Genomic DNA, 15,524 nt, shown 5'->3' on the forward strand with positions numbered 1-15,524 from the left:
AGTGTACTGGGGATGCTCAGACGTGAGTCCCAGGCACTCCACACCACTGGAATCAAGCTAGCCGGGCTGATGAAAGGTGTTACCTCGAAACCGGGCCGGTCCTCGGATGCTTGTTTCCGTTCTGGGAAGGACATGGCTTTTGTAGTTCGGACTGGACTGTTCCCATGGGGCACAGGGTCAGCGCTGATTTGCATATCGCCATTGTCTAACCCAGGGTGGTGTGGAGTGGAAAAACAATGGATTTGGGCCCAGATCTTTGGACTGGGGTGAATGTGTGACATTGATCCACATTCTGTCCATCATTGTTGTGTTTGCAGTTACCGCTCTAAGTGTACTGGGGATGCTCAGACGTGAGTCCCAGGCACTCCACACCACTGGAATCAAGCTAGCCGGGCTGATGAGAGGTGTTACCTCGAAACCGGTCCGGTCCTCGGATGCTTGTTTCCGTTCTGGGAAGGACATGGCTTTTGTAGTTCGGACTGGACTGTTCCCATGGGGCACAGGGTCAGCGCTGATTTGCATATCGCCATTGTCTAACCCAGGGTGGTGTGGAGTGGAAAAACAATGGATTTGGGCCCAGATCTTTGGACTGGGGTGAATGTGTGACATTGATCCACATTCTGTCCATCATTGTTGTGTTTGCAGTTACCGCTCTAAGTGTACTGGGGATGCTCAGACGTGAGTCCCAGGCACTCCACACCACTGGAATCAAGCTAGCCGGGCTGATGAGAGGTGTTACCTCGAAACCGGGCCGGTCCTCGGATGCTTGTTTCCGTTCTGGGAAGGACATGGCTTTTGTAGTTCGGACTGGACTGTTCCCATGGGGCACAGGGTCAGCGCTGATTTGCATATCGCCATTGTCTAACCCAGGGTGGTGTGGAGTGGAAAAACGATGGATTTGGGCCCAGATCTTTGGACTGGGGTGAATGTGTGACATTGATCCACATTCTGTCCATCATTGTTGTGTTTGCAGTTACCGCTCTAAGTGTACTGGGGATGCTCAGACGTGAGTCCCAGGCACTCCACACCACTGGAATCAAGCTAGCCGGGCTGATGAGAGGTGTTACCTCGAAACCGGGCCGGTCCTCGGATGCTTGTTTCCGTTCTGGGAAAAACATGGCTTTTGTAGTTCGGACTGGACTGTTCCCATGGGGCACAGGGTCAGCGCTGATTTGCATATCGAAATTGTCTAACCCAGGGTGGTGTGGAGTGGAAAAACGATGGATTTGGGCTCAGATCTTTGGACTGGGGTGAATGTGTGACATTGATCCACATTCTGTCCATCATTGTTGTGTTTGCAGTTACCGCTCTAAGTGTACTGGGGATGCTCAGACGTGAGTCCCAGGCACTCCACACCACTGGAATCAAGCTAGCCGGGCTGATGAGAGGTGTTACCTCGAAACCGGGCCGGTCCTCGGATGCTTGTTTCCGTTCTGGGAAGGACATGGCTTTTGTAGTTCGGACTGGACTGTTCCCATGGGGCACAGGGTCAGCGCTGATTTGCATATCGCCATTGTCTAACCCAGGGTGGTGTGGAGTGGAAAAACGATGGATTTGGGCCCAGATCTTTGGACTGGGGTGAATGTGTGACATTGATCCACATTCTGTCCATCATTGTTGTGTTTGCAGTTACCGCTCTAAGTGTACTGGGGATGCTCAGACGTGAGTCCCAGGCACTCCACACCACTGGAACCACACCACTGGAATCAAGCTAGCCGGGCTGATGAGAGGTGTTACCTCGAAACCAGGCCGGTCCTCGGATGCTTGTTTCCGTTCTGGGAAGGACATGGCTTTTGTAGTTCGGACTGGACTGTTCCCATGGGGCACAGGGTCAGCGCTGATTTGCATATCGCCATTGTCTAACCCAGGGTGGTGTGGAGTGGAAAAACGATGGATTTGGGCCCAGATCTTTGGACTGGGGTGAATGTGTGACATTGATCCACATTCTGTCCATCATTGTGGTGTTTGCAGTTACCGCTCTAAGTGTACTGGGGATGCTCAGACGTGAGTCCCAGGCACTCCACACCACTGGAATCAAGCTAGCCGGGCTGATGAGAGGTGTTACCTCGAAACCGGGCCGGTCCTCGGATGCTTGTTTCCGTTCTGGGAAGGACATGGCTTTTGTAGTTCGGACTGGACTGTTCCCATGGGGCACAGGGTCAGCGCTGATTGGCATATCGCCATTGTCTAACCCAGGGTGGTGTGGAGTGGAAAAACAATGGATTTGGGCCCAGATCTTTGGACTGGGGTGAATGTGTGACATTGATCCACATTCTGTCCATCATTGTTGTGTTTGCAGTTACCGCTCTAAGTGTACTGGGGATGCTCAGACGTGAGTCCCAGGCACTCCACACCACTGGAATCAAGCTAGCCGGGCTGATGAGAGGTGTTACCTCGAAACCGGGCCGGTCCTCAGATGCTTGTTTCCGTTCTGGGAAGGACATGGCTTTTGTAGTTCGGACTGGACTGTTCCCATGGGGCACAGGGTCAGCGCTGATTTGCATATCGCCATTGTTTAACCCAGGGTGGTGTGGAGTGGAAAAACGATGGATTTGGGCCCAGATCTTTGGACTGGGGTGAATGTGTGACATTGATCCACATTCTGTCCATCATTGTTGTGTTTGCAGTTACCACACTGACATTCCAGGCCTATGTTACCCAGTGTGCACGTTGGAGTGTAGGTGCACGTCTCAGCGCGCTTAGTATGGTTGCATACCGATATTTGCCCACTTGTGCTGCTGCATAGCAAAGATGTTTATGCTCATACATACATTGTAATCTGATCCCATCCTAGCCGTGCATTTTTTTTAACTGACTTACTTTTGTTTTTTGTCAAATGAATAGTTATAATTCAACCAAATGTTAACTTTATAGCTTTAGGTAATTTACATGTTTAGTTTTGTACTTTTTTACATGCAAAAAGTTGTAGCATTAAAAATTAGAAACAACATTAGGTCACTATCCTTTATTTATAACATTTTACACAAAATTGTAAGTTTGCACATCAAATACATGTAAACAAGGACAAAACTAAACATGTAACTTTACTAATGCTATAAATTTATCATTTGGTAGATTTATAACTATTCACTTTACAAAAAACAAAATTAATATTTTTATAATTTGCAAAAAATATAAACGAAAAAAAAGTTTTACATTTGCAACACCAAAAGGTCAAACTCTTCTATTGCGAGACCTATTGCATTTTCAATGCTTGTTGGCTTTAAAATTCTGGTCACCCTACCCTTCGACAGGAAGACAGAGCCAGCACACGGTGTTTCAACATGAGCAGCCCTGAATAGTTGCACGAGGACACTAACAGTGGCGCGAGATCACGTGCGCCTGGTGCGCCTGGGATGGCGCACGTGACGGAGCAAATGCTTGCAGCCTTGGAGATGGCCATGGGCTTTCTGGCAGGGGTTGGGGGAGGGTGGTTTCTACGGCCATGGACATATTAATATTTAACTGCTTCTAATAAGGTAGAAGGAAAGCCCCATTCACGTTAATAGGTTACAATGCTGAAGGCTAATGTGCTTTACCCAGGAGCAGGCCTGAAACCCAGGAATTAAAGACTCTGCGCCGTTCATGAATGGAATGGCTCGAAGGAAAGTTAATGAGAAGCCCGGGGCTACCAGGCTCTCATTTCGACACACACACACGAGACGGGGCCTGGAGCTGATCTCCTGCCTTCCTGCTGTTGCTTTTCTTAGAAAGCAAAAGAAAAAAATACCTGACAGATGGAAAGGCTTGAATCAATCTTAGCCACTCAATGTGGCGCTGGGAAGCCTGAACTGCGCATCAGGATGTGTCCCACTCCTAAAATGGCCGAATATTTCTGGTTGGTTGCATGCCCAAAGCTTTAAGTAGGAAAAAATAAGTGCAGGTACTCATTAATATGAGCTAGAAGTGTGGCACGTGGGCGGGGCTAAGGGCAAAATATGATGGTGCATAATGACTTTTGTACCTGTTGTACCACATATCAAAACACATGAGAAATGTGTTTATCTAAACCAAACAGGTCAACTCATTCCACAAAATGAAAGCCAATCAAGATGATATGTTAACAGTTCCTTGTTTTGTAATATTTGCTGCTTGTGAATGCCATACTGTTATTTGCTGTTGTTTGGCACAATACTGTATACTCTCAAGCGTGCACACACACACACACACACAGAAACAAGCTGACACATTCCCTTCAAAATATCTTCTGAGAGTGTCCTGATTCTCTTCCACTCACTTTTGTTACACACAAAAACAGGCACACCCAAGTAGGCAAGCACACAGACTTAGGCAAATAATCACACAGTCTCAGGTGGGAATAAAGCCATTTTAAATTCCTTGCCTCCCACTGCTTTGTAAATTGCCACTGTCAGTGTGCTGCCCCATACCTGTGTTTTCCCAAATGCACACAATAGTGTGAATGTGATTAAGAGCATAGGGCTTAAATGGATCCTCCACTGTCAAACACATTGTGATGGTGAACACATGGACATCATTTACACACCTGATAGAGAGCGGCAGTGGTGGGAGGCAAAATCACTTTCAGCTGAAGTGAATGGTCGTTGTGTCCCTGATTGACCTGCACTTTTAATTACAGCATGAAGCAAGGCAAGTCCTCTCAGACCCCTGCAGTCTCAGGGCATTCAAATGGACGCTGCTGTAATCTCCAGCAGGTACTCTGCAAAAGGCTACTGCGCTTACAAGCTCCTGAGAAGCAGAGCGGCATCTACCCTGTGCTAGAAGAGATACCTAACCGGACCCTACAGTGCCGCCTATTAGCGTACCGGTACTCTCCCTGGCTAAAGAGAAGTGCCGGTACTGACGGCCAGAAAATACAGAAGTGCCGGTACTCAATACAGGTGAGTACCAGCCCATTTAAAGCACTGTGCATGCCAAAATTCTTAGTGCACGGCCAAGATTTATTACTACATTGTTTGATCGCCTATAATGCCGCCTAACACAGATGATTCCTAGTGTCCTGGACTGGGTCATTCCCGTCCTTTCCATTTCTAATCTTTTTACTGTTTTTTTTGTCTGCTCCATTTCAGACACCAGTTTATGCTCCAATCCTGTGCTGTGTTTTGCGATTCCTTCTGGTTTCCTGCATTTTATTCCCTCTGCCGTGTCCCAACTCTGCATTTACTTGTTATGTGCTTCTTTTTCTTCCAGTGGTCTGCATATCTATATTCTGGGTTCCATTTTTGCCCTCTGTGTTCTCCATTCCCTTCCTCTGTATTGTGTCTCCTTTCCATGTGCTACATTTCACTCTGTATTCTGTTTCATGTGTGGGATCTGTATGCCTTTACTAGGGCTTGAAGTGGAATGAAAAAACTGGGGGGATTGAGGGAGGGTCTCTCATAGGGGCGTGGCCGCTGTAATTAAGGGCGTGGCTTAAAACACTAAAGCTAAAAACCTGTGATGGGCATAGTGTGCTGCCCCACTGGTAATTTTCTTCTTTCTAGATATATTAAAGGAAAAAGAGAACGCTCTTGGGATTAGTGTAAATCAAAGATAAGCACAAAATATTCAAACAATCACATTCAACAACCAAACAGTTTACAAATAATACATATATAACTCTCAGTGAACCAAAACAACTGTGGTACACATAAGGGGCAGGGAACTCAGAAATCCATGTTAAAAAACATTAATTTTTTAATATATTTCTTATAATGCAATTAAAAACAGGATAAAAATCGTAATTCATACAGTACATTACATTGAAATAAACAGATAAAAAGCTTTGAGAGACAGAGAAAAGTGCAAGACAATCAAAACATCAATAGTGACGTTGCTTCAAAAGGAATCACTAAATAATAATATTTTATATCAGTCCATTATATTGTAATGTTATTGGACATGAGGAGGTTCCTTGAATGCAACCGTGTAACAAATGAGGCGTCGACGCGTTTCAGTGGCGATGAATTATTAGAAGACCACCTTCATCAGGACATTAAAAATATTTGTCTCATAGATGTTATGATTTCAAAAATCCTATTTAAAAAAACAAATACAGACAATATGTTAGACTAAACGCAAATATTATACATGACACACAGTTACAATGAAGACACCTACTTCATCTGAGAATATTACATAAACAACTTAGTCACATATTTGGTCTATAAGTATTACTAGAAAAACAATATATTGCCTCATTATGCATTATAAAATTCACACTAGAATGCAAGACCAAGTCTTGCAATAAAAACTGTTCATTGTCCCCTTGTGTACACGGTAGCCTAATCGGTTTACCCCACCTTTGATTCATACAGAATTCATGCAAACATATCGGAGCAATTATTATAGATCTTATATATACCGGATCGAGTATAACCAAGGGGGTATTTACTGGGTTAAATATTACTATGAGAGTATGTCTTTCAGTGATTCATTAGTAAGGAGAGGATCCTTTAATCTTATTCTAAAGGCACACCCTGAGGTGTGTTATTGCTAAATTTTGATCTATGACAACATGCCTATGGGAAGAGTCATGAATCTCCTCCCCATAGATCGTACTCACTTGTTAGGTTTTTAATTATTTATAAGTGGACTTTTTATAAATATTTATAACTCAACACCCACCTATCAATGATCGCAAAAAATGCATTCTGTTGTGAGTCCATGTTTGAATCCTTCACAGAGACCAAGAAAATGCCTATAATATAAACCAACAATGATGTAAAACTAGTCAGGCTCTACCTCACTCTAGGTAGAATTCATTATACTCTTGATCAGATACATACCATTTTAAAAGTGCAAGTTCACTCTAGCATTAATCTGTGTGGATGGGCTAGTTGTCCTTCCGCTTATGTAGGACCCATGCTGATATTTAGTAGAAAATTCAATCTCATGGCACCACTTGTGCAGGATTCTCCCTAATGTGAGCAAAGAAGATATGAACAAGTACATCAAAAATTGCTGTCCATATTCTCATGTGGTACAGGTACACCACCAATAATTATGAAAGCCCACTCACCTTCTTGATATAGTGATGTGTCTATGTAATTTATGACCTAATGGTCAGGGATCTCCAGAGGTAACATTTTTGTCAGATTTATGGCGCTTTAGCACTGGCAGTTTAGTCTATATGGAATAATCTCTTTCTCACGTATATCATTTGTGAAGATTATTTTTTCTCTTTATAGAAAGGGATTGTTTAGTACGAATTATTTAGTATGAACTGAATATTGATCAAATGGAAAAGGAGGTCTAGGGGTAATATTGAACTTTAGCACTTGCACTTCAGTTGATATGAAGTGATCTTTTTTTAATTAAATAATATTTGTGATGTTTACATTTTCTTATTAATTGGAAGGCTTGTTTTGTATGAATCATATTTTGGATATAATGAAAAAGGATTTCCAGGGATATTATGCCTGCCCGATCAATGCCAGTTTTAGCACTTGCACTTTAGTTCGTACGAAATGTTCTTTCTCTAATACATATTATTAGTGATGATTATATGTCCTCTTTAAAGAGAACTAATGTATAGTATGAATTGAATTTTGTTCTAATGAAAAAGGATTTCTAGGGGTAACATATCCGTTGGCTCTATCGTACTTTAGCACTTGCACTTTAGTTAAATATGTAATGATCTTTTCTTAATTATATAATATTTCTGATGTTTACATTTCCTTTTTAATTAATAGGATTGTTTAGTATGTACTGTACATATCTGTCGAATCTATGGCACTTGAGCACGTGCACTTTAGTTTATATGCTATGATCTCCTTCTAGTACATAAATATTTGTGATGATTACTTTTTTTCCTCTAATGAAAAGGATGGTATAGTATGAATTGTATTGGTATATTGTTCTTTTATCTTTAATTGACCTCTTGTATGCTTTTATTTTGCTCAATAAAAAATGTATTAAAAAAGAGACTGGCGTTTATACAAGGACTACAGAATCCCATGTTTATTAATAATAATAATATTAACTATCATAATAATAATAATAATTGATTGCATTTATTGATTGATTGAATACTGGCTGTTCGAATGACCAGACCGCCACGAAGCAGTTAGCTACTCCAGCGCCTTGCGACCTTCATGGGTGATTTGACGCACTTTCAAAATCCTGATTGAATAATAATAACACGAGGAGGAGGAGGGTGATGATGATTGCAATAATAATAACAACAGAGGGCTAAATGTAAATGGTCCCATTAATGAGTGTTATAATGTATAATGACAGTAATAGTAACATTAGCGCGCGGCAGCGGCGAACGGGTCAAAGGTCACATATGAGCAGCTATATCAGCAGCAGGGCTTAAATGCCAATGGTACCAGCCCGCCCTGCACTGGGGAGAGGAAGGACGTTCAAGGCATGCGTGTGGTCCTTACAGAGTGAACGATTTCTGACTGGATATTCTGCTTTGAAACAAAAGCGCACCAAAGAGCTGTTTGCTTTTCCTGCTCGTAGGGTCCCTCGATGGCCCATGGTTTCAGTGACCGCCACTGGTGGCACAACAGCTAGCTATGCCAATGAGCACATCTGCATCACATTCGAAAGGCCTCTGTCTACCACCGCAGGAATGCCCGCCATTCATTTCATTTTGTGAAGGATAATTAGCGTGTTTTTATGCATCGCCCCATGCCATTTCCAAACACAGTGTATAACAGACATTCATATTACAGAATTTGTTTGCGCTGAATGTATCGATTGTAAGCAGAAATTAAATGCTATAAAAGGTGAAGAAAGTGTTTTATTTTTCTAAATGTAGACCATCGGCAGTTCAGATTTTTCTGCCAATAGCATCTTCCATGGGAGTGGGGTGGGAGTAGTGGGGGGAGTTATTTGTTTGGTTCTAAAGAGGTCAAGTACTGGCTAAAACATAGGAACATGCAAAATTATGTTGGCAAAATAGGGATGGAGTAGGCGCATAGCAAAGATGGTCAGTGAGTAGCAGTCCCAGTGTTCTGGGTAAAATGATTTATTTGTGCAGTTTTATATCGAGCAAACCAGGCCCAAAGGCATCAGGGTGCTTTACATGAGCACCAGATTGCATTACATCAAATCAGATTTATTTTGTAGACACGAGGAGATTAAGTGTTTTGCCCAGGATCACGGGATGTTGAGTTGACGCTGGGTTTCAAATCTTGTTGCCCAGTTCCAAAGTATGCAGCTCAGGACGTTAGGCCACATCTCGTCAATTATTGTTGGTGTCAGTGGTGGCTGGTGATATTTGAAAGTGTCAGGGTGTAATAACGCCCAGTAGATCACCCCATTAAAAAAAAAAAATGGCCTCACTCTTACTCACTTAATCTCACATTTAGACCCAGATGAACACATTTTTTGCACCAGATGTGAGTGACAAAAGTGATGCAAACCTGCACAAAATGTTTTTTTTTCGTTTACTTTTCAGGGCAAAACCTGTTTTGCACAGGAAAGTTGCCTGAAAGTAATGCCTTTTTTTTATGTCACAGTAAATGAAAGCAGTGCAAAGTGTTGTTTTGTGTTGTTGTGCATCAGGGATGGTACATGGGAGTTCCCATGCAGAAACCCATTGTTTACAACCCTTTGCTTTTTATGCAAAACCCTGTCTACTACCAATAGTAGATAGTGTTTTGCGCCTGAAAGCAGGCATTAACAAGCATTAGAAATGCAATCGGGCTCGGATTTATTTGAGTTTGAGCTAATGGCATTGTAAATGCCAATGTCTTTTTGCCATGTGTTATGGAGTGTGTGCATGTGGTGTGTAGTGGAAGTATGTTGGTTGAATTGTAATTTTACCAATGGTGGCATGCTGTGCTTTATATGAATATGTTTAAAAGTAAAGTGTACCATACTGCGATTGCTTGGTGGAAAAGTGCACTGCCGGCTGGAGGTGTGTGTGCCTGGTGGAAGGGTGCACTGATGGCTGGTGGGTGTGTGCTTGGTAAAAGCGTGCACAGATGGATGATGGTTGTTGGTGTTTGTGCATGGTGAAAGCATTCATTGACGGCTGGGGGTGTGTTGTTGTGTGTGTTGTTTTCTGTGTGCTGGTGAGTGTGTGGTGGTGAGTCTGTGGGGGTGAGCCTGGGGAGTGAGTGTGGTGGTGAGTGTGTTGTGTTGAGTGGTGACAAGTGTGTGGTGTTGAGAGACTGAGGTGTGTGGTTTGCGTGTGCGTTATGTGTGTGTGGTGTATGTGTGTGTGGTGTTTTCTGCACACTCACACACTGCCCCTACACATTCACACACTGCTCACCCGCACACTCCCAATGTCACCCTGCATAGTCACACACTGTTTACCCTGCACACTCATTCTGCACACTCACACAATGTGCACCCTGCCCCCTTACACACTGTCTCTGCAGTCACTCTGCACTCACTGTCACTCTGCACTCACTGTCACTCTGCACTCACTGTCACTCTGCACTCACTGTCACTCTGCACTCACTGTCACTCTGCTGTCACTCTGCACTCACTGTCACTCTGCACTCACTGTCACTCTGCACTCACTGTCACTCTGCACTCACTGCCACTCTGCACTCACTGCCACTCTGCACCGCCACTCTGCACTGCCAATCTGCACCGCCACTCTGCACCGCCACTCTGCACCGCCACTCTGCACCACCACTCTGCACTCTGCGCTGCCACTCTGCACTGCCGCACTGCCACTCTGCACTGCCACTCTGCACCACCACTCTGCACTCTGCACTGCCACTCTGCACCGCCACTCTGCACTCTGCACAGCCACTCTGCGCCGCCACTCTGCGCCGCCACTCTGCGCCGCCACTCTGCGCCGCCACTCTGCGCCGCCACTCTGCGCCACCACTCTGCGCCGCCACTCTGCGCCGCCACTCTGCGCCGCCACTCTGCGCCGCCACTCTCCACCGCCACTCTCCACCGCCACTCTCCACCGCCACTCTGCACCGCCATTCTGCACCACCGCACTGCCACTCTGCACCGCCACTCTGCACCGCCACTCTGCACCCCCACTCTGCACCGCCACTCTGCACCGCCGCACTGCCACTCTGCACTGCCACTCTGCACCGCCGCACTGCCACTCTGCACTGCCACTCTGCACCACCACTCTGCACTCTGCACCGCCACTCTGCACCGCCATTCTGCACTCTGCACCGCCACTCTGCACCGCCACTCTGCACCGCCACTCTGCACCGCCACTCTGCACCGCCACTCTGCACTCTGCACAGCCACTCTGCGCCGCCACTCTGCGCCGCCACTCTGCGCCGCCACTCTGCGCCGCCACTCTGCGCCGCCACTCTGCGCCACCACTCTGCGCCGCCACTCTGCGCCGCCACTCTCCACCGCCACTCTCCACCGCCACTCTCCACCGCCACTCTGCACCGCCATTCTGCACCACCGCACTGCCACTCTGCACCGCCACTCTGCACCGCCACTCTGCACCCCCACTCTGCACCGCCACTCTGCACCGCCGCACTGCCACTCTGCACTGCCACTCTGCACCGCCGCACTGCCACTCTGCACTGCCACTCTGCACCACCACTCTGCACTCTGCACCGCCACTCTGCACCGCCATTCTGCACTCTGCACCGCCACTCTGCACCGCCACTCTGCACCGCCACTCTGCACCGCCACTCTGCACCGCCACTCTGCACCACTGCACCGCCACTCTGCTGCACTGCACCGCCACTCTGCACCGCTACTCTGCACTGCCACTCTGCACCGCCACTCTGCACCGCCACTCTGCACCGCCACTCTGCACCGCCACTCTGCACCGCCACTCTGCACCGCCACTCTGCACTGCCACTCTGCACCGCCACTCTGCACCGCCACTCTGCACCGCCACTCTGCACCACCACACCGCCACTCTGCACCGCCACTCTGCACCACCACTCTGCACTGCCACTCTGCACCGCCACTCTGCACCGCCACTCTGCACTGCCACTCTGCACCGCCACTCTGCACCGCCACTCTGTACCGCCACTCTGCACCACCACACTGCCACTCTGCACTGCCACTCTGCACCACCGCACTGCCACTCTGCACCGCCACTCTGCACCGCCACTCTGCACCGCCACTCTGCACTCTGCACCGCCACTCTGCACCGCCACTCTGCACCGCCACTCTGCACCGCCACTCTGCACTGCCACTCTGCACTGCCACTCTGCACCGCCACTCTGCACCGCCACTCTGCACCGCCCCTCTGCACCGCCACTCTGCACCGCCACTCTGCACCGCCACTCTACACCGCCACTCTGCACCGCCACTCTGCACCGCCGCACTGCCACTCTGCACCGCCACTCTGCACCGCCACTCTGCACCGCCACTCTGCACCGCCACTCTGCACCGCCACTCTGCACTCTGCACTGCCACTCTGCACTGCCACTCTGCACCGCCACTCTGCACCGCCACTCTGCACCACCACTCTGCACCGCCACTCTGCACTCTGCCCTGCCACTCTGCACTGCCGCACTGCCACTCTGCACCGCCACTCTGCACTCTGCACTGCCACTCTGCACCGCCACTCTGCACTCTGCACCGCCACTCTGCACCGCCACTCTGCACTCTGCACCGCCACTCTGCACCGCCACTCTGCGCCGCCACTCTGCACCGCCACTCTGCGCCGCCACTCTGCGCCGCCACTCTGCGCCACCACTCTGCACTCTGCACCGCCACTCTGCACCGCCACTCTGCACCGCCACTCTGCACCGCCACTCTGCGCCGCCACTCTGCGCCGCCACTCTGCGCCGCCACTCTGCGCCGCCACTCTGCGCCGCCACTCTGCACCGCCACTCTGCACTCTGCACCGCCACTCTGCACTCTGCACCGCCACTCTGCACCGCCACTCTGCACCGCCACTCTGCACCGCCACTCTGCACTGCCACTCTGGACCACTGCACCGCCACTCTGCTGCACTGCACCGCCACTCTGCACCGCCACTCTGCACCGCCACTCTGCACCACCACTCTGCACCGCCACTCTGCACTCTGCACTGCCACTCTGCACCGCCACTCTGCACCGCCACTCTGCACCGCCACTCTGCACCGCCACTCTGCACCGCCACTCTGCACCGCCACTCTGCACCACCGCACCGCCACTCTGCACCGCCACTCTGCACCACCACTCTGCACTCTGCACTGCCACTCTGCACCGCCACTCTGCACTGCCACTCTGCACCGCCACTCTGCATCCGCCACTCTGCACCACCGCACTGCCACTCTGCACTGCCACTCTGCACCACCGCACTGCCACTCTGCACCGCCACTCTGCACCACCGCACTGCCACTCTGCACCGCCACTCTGCACCGCCACTCTGCACCGCCACTCTGCACCGCCACTCTGCTGCACTGCACCGCCACTCTGCACCGCCACTCTGCATCGCCACTCTGCACCGCCACTCTGCACCGCCACTCTGCACCGCCACTCTGCACCGATACTCTGCACCGCCACTCTGCACCACCGCAATGCCACTCTGCACCGCCACTCTGCACCGCCACTCTGCACCGCCACTCTGCACCGCCACTCTGCACCGCCACTCTGCACTCTGCACTGCCAGTTTGCACTGCCACTCTGCACTGCCACTCTGCACTGCCACTCTGCACCGCCACTCTGCACCGCCACTCTGCACCGCCACTCTGCACCGCCACTCTGCACTCTGCGCTGCCACTCTGCACTGCCGCACTGCCACTCTGCGCCGCCACTCTGCACCGCCACTCTGCACTGCCACTCGGCACCGCCACTCTGCACCACCGCACTGCCACTCTGCACTGCCACTCTGCACCACCGCACTGCCACTCTGCACCACCACTCTGCACCGCCACTCTGCACCGCCACTCTGCACCGCCACTCTGCACCACTGCACCGCCACTCTGCTGCACTGCACCGCCACTCTGCACCGCCACTCTGCACCGCCACTCTGCACCGCCACTCTGCACCGCCACTCTGCACCGCCACTCTGCACCACCGCACTGCCACTCTGCCCCGCCACTCTGCACCGCCACTCTGCACCGCCACTCTGCACCGCCACTCTGCACCGCCACTCTGCACCGCCGCACTGCCACTCTGCACTGCCACTCTGCACCGCCGCACTGCCACTCTGCACTGCCACTCTGCCCCGCCGCACTGCCACTCTGCACTGCCACTCTGCACCACCACTCTGCACCGCCACTCTGCACTGCCACTCTGCACCGCCGCACTGCCACTCTGCACTGCCACTCTGCACCACCACTCTGCACTCTGCACCGCCACTCTGCACCGCCACTCTGCACTCTGCACCGCCACTCTGCACCGCCACTCTGCACCGCCACTCTGCACTGCCACCGCCACTCTGCACCACTGCACCGCCACTTTGCTGCACTGCACCGCCACCTGCCACTCTGCACTGCCACTCTGCACTCTGCACCGCCACTCTGCACCGCCACTCTGCACCGCCACTCTGCACCACTGCACCGCCACTCTGCTGCACTGCACCGCCACTCTGCACCGCCACTCTGCACCGCCACTCTGCACCGCCACTCTGCACCGCCACTCTGCACCACCGCACAGCCACTCTGCACCGCCACTCTGCACCACCACTCTGCACTCTGCACTGCCACTCTGCACCGCCACTCTGCACCGCCACTCTGCACCGCCACTCTGCACCGCCACTCTGCACCGCCACTCTGCACCGCCACTCTGCACCACCGCACTGCCACTCTGCACCGCCACTCTGCACCGCCACTCTGCACCGCCACTCTGCACTGCCACTCTGCACCACCGCACTGCCACTCTGCCCGCCACTCTGCACCGCCACTCTGCACTCTGCACCGCCACTCTGCACCGCCACTCTGCACCGCCGCACTGCCACTCTGCACCGCCACTCTGCACCGCCACTTTGCACCGCCACTCTGCACCGCCACTCTGCACCACTGCACCGCCACTCTGCTGCACTGCACCGCCACTCTGCACCGCCACTCTGCACCGCCACTCTGCACCGCCACTCTGCACCGCCACTCTGCACCACTGCACCGCCACTCTGCTGCACTGCACCGCCACTCTGCACCGCAACTCTGCACCGCCACTCTGCACCGCCACTCTGCACCGCCACTCTGCACCACCACTCTGCACCGCCACTCTGCACTCTGCACCGCCACTCTGCACCGCCACTCTGCACCGCCACTCTGCACCGCCACTCTGCACCGCCACTCAGCACCACCGCACTGCACCACCGCACTGCACCACCGCACTGCCACTCTGCACCGCCACTCTGCACCGCCACTCTGCACCGCCACTCTGCACCGCCACTCTGCACCGCCATGAAAATCGCACTCTTTACCTCTTACTGAACTCGCCACCCGTTGAAATGAGTTGAATGTTCAATATCATCCGAAATTGCACTTTCCCACTTATTTTTATCGCAGCTAAGAGTGACAGTCAAATATACAGCTGGTACCGTGTTCTTCCCTCGTTATTCCTCTTACCATGTCAGCCACTTAAATAAACAAACTGGCAAGCCAGCCCGAAGCACCCACCACGTCGACCCTGAAGAATCACCTCACATCAGTGCTCTAAAACAAACTCGCTTTACATTCCGTGTTCAAACAAGGAGGTGCAAGCTAGCTGAAAACTGTAAA

The 15,524-nt window shown here is 50.7% G+C and overlaps 1 long non-coding RNA gene across 1 annotated transcript in view; it reads right to left on the bottom strand.

Annotated features, from left to right (window-relative positions):
- Nucleotides 1-5,631: 5,631 nt before the first annotated feature.
- The window catches only part of LOC144825128 (uncharacterized), a 314,598-nt gene continuing 304,705 nt past the window's right edge, over nucleotides 5,632-15,524 (bottom strand). The window contains exon 2 of the long non-coding RNA XR_013609291.1: nucleotides 5,632-5,994. This is a non-coding gene — a long non-coding RNA (uncharacterized LOC144825128). The remainder of the gene's footprint in view (nucleotides 5,995-15,524) is intronic.

Source organism: Lissotriton helveticus, chromosome 3_1 (genome assembly GCF_964261635.1).
Source record: "Lissotriton helveticus chromosome 3_1, aLisHel1.1, whole genome shotgun sequence".
In the NCBI taxonomy this organism is placed as follows: Eukaryota; Metazoa; Chordata; class Amphibia; order Caudata; family Salamandridae; genus Lissotriton; species Lissotriton helveticus.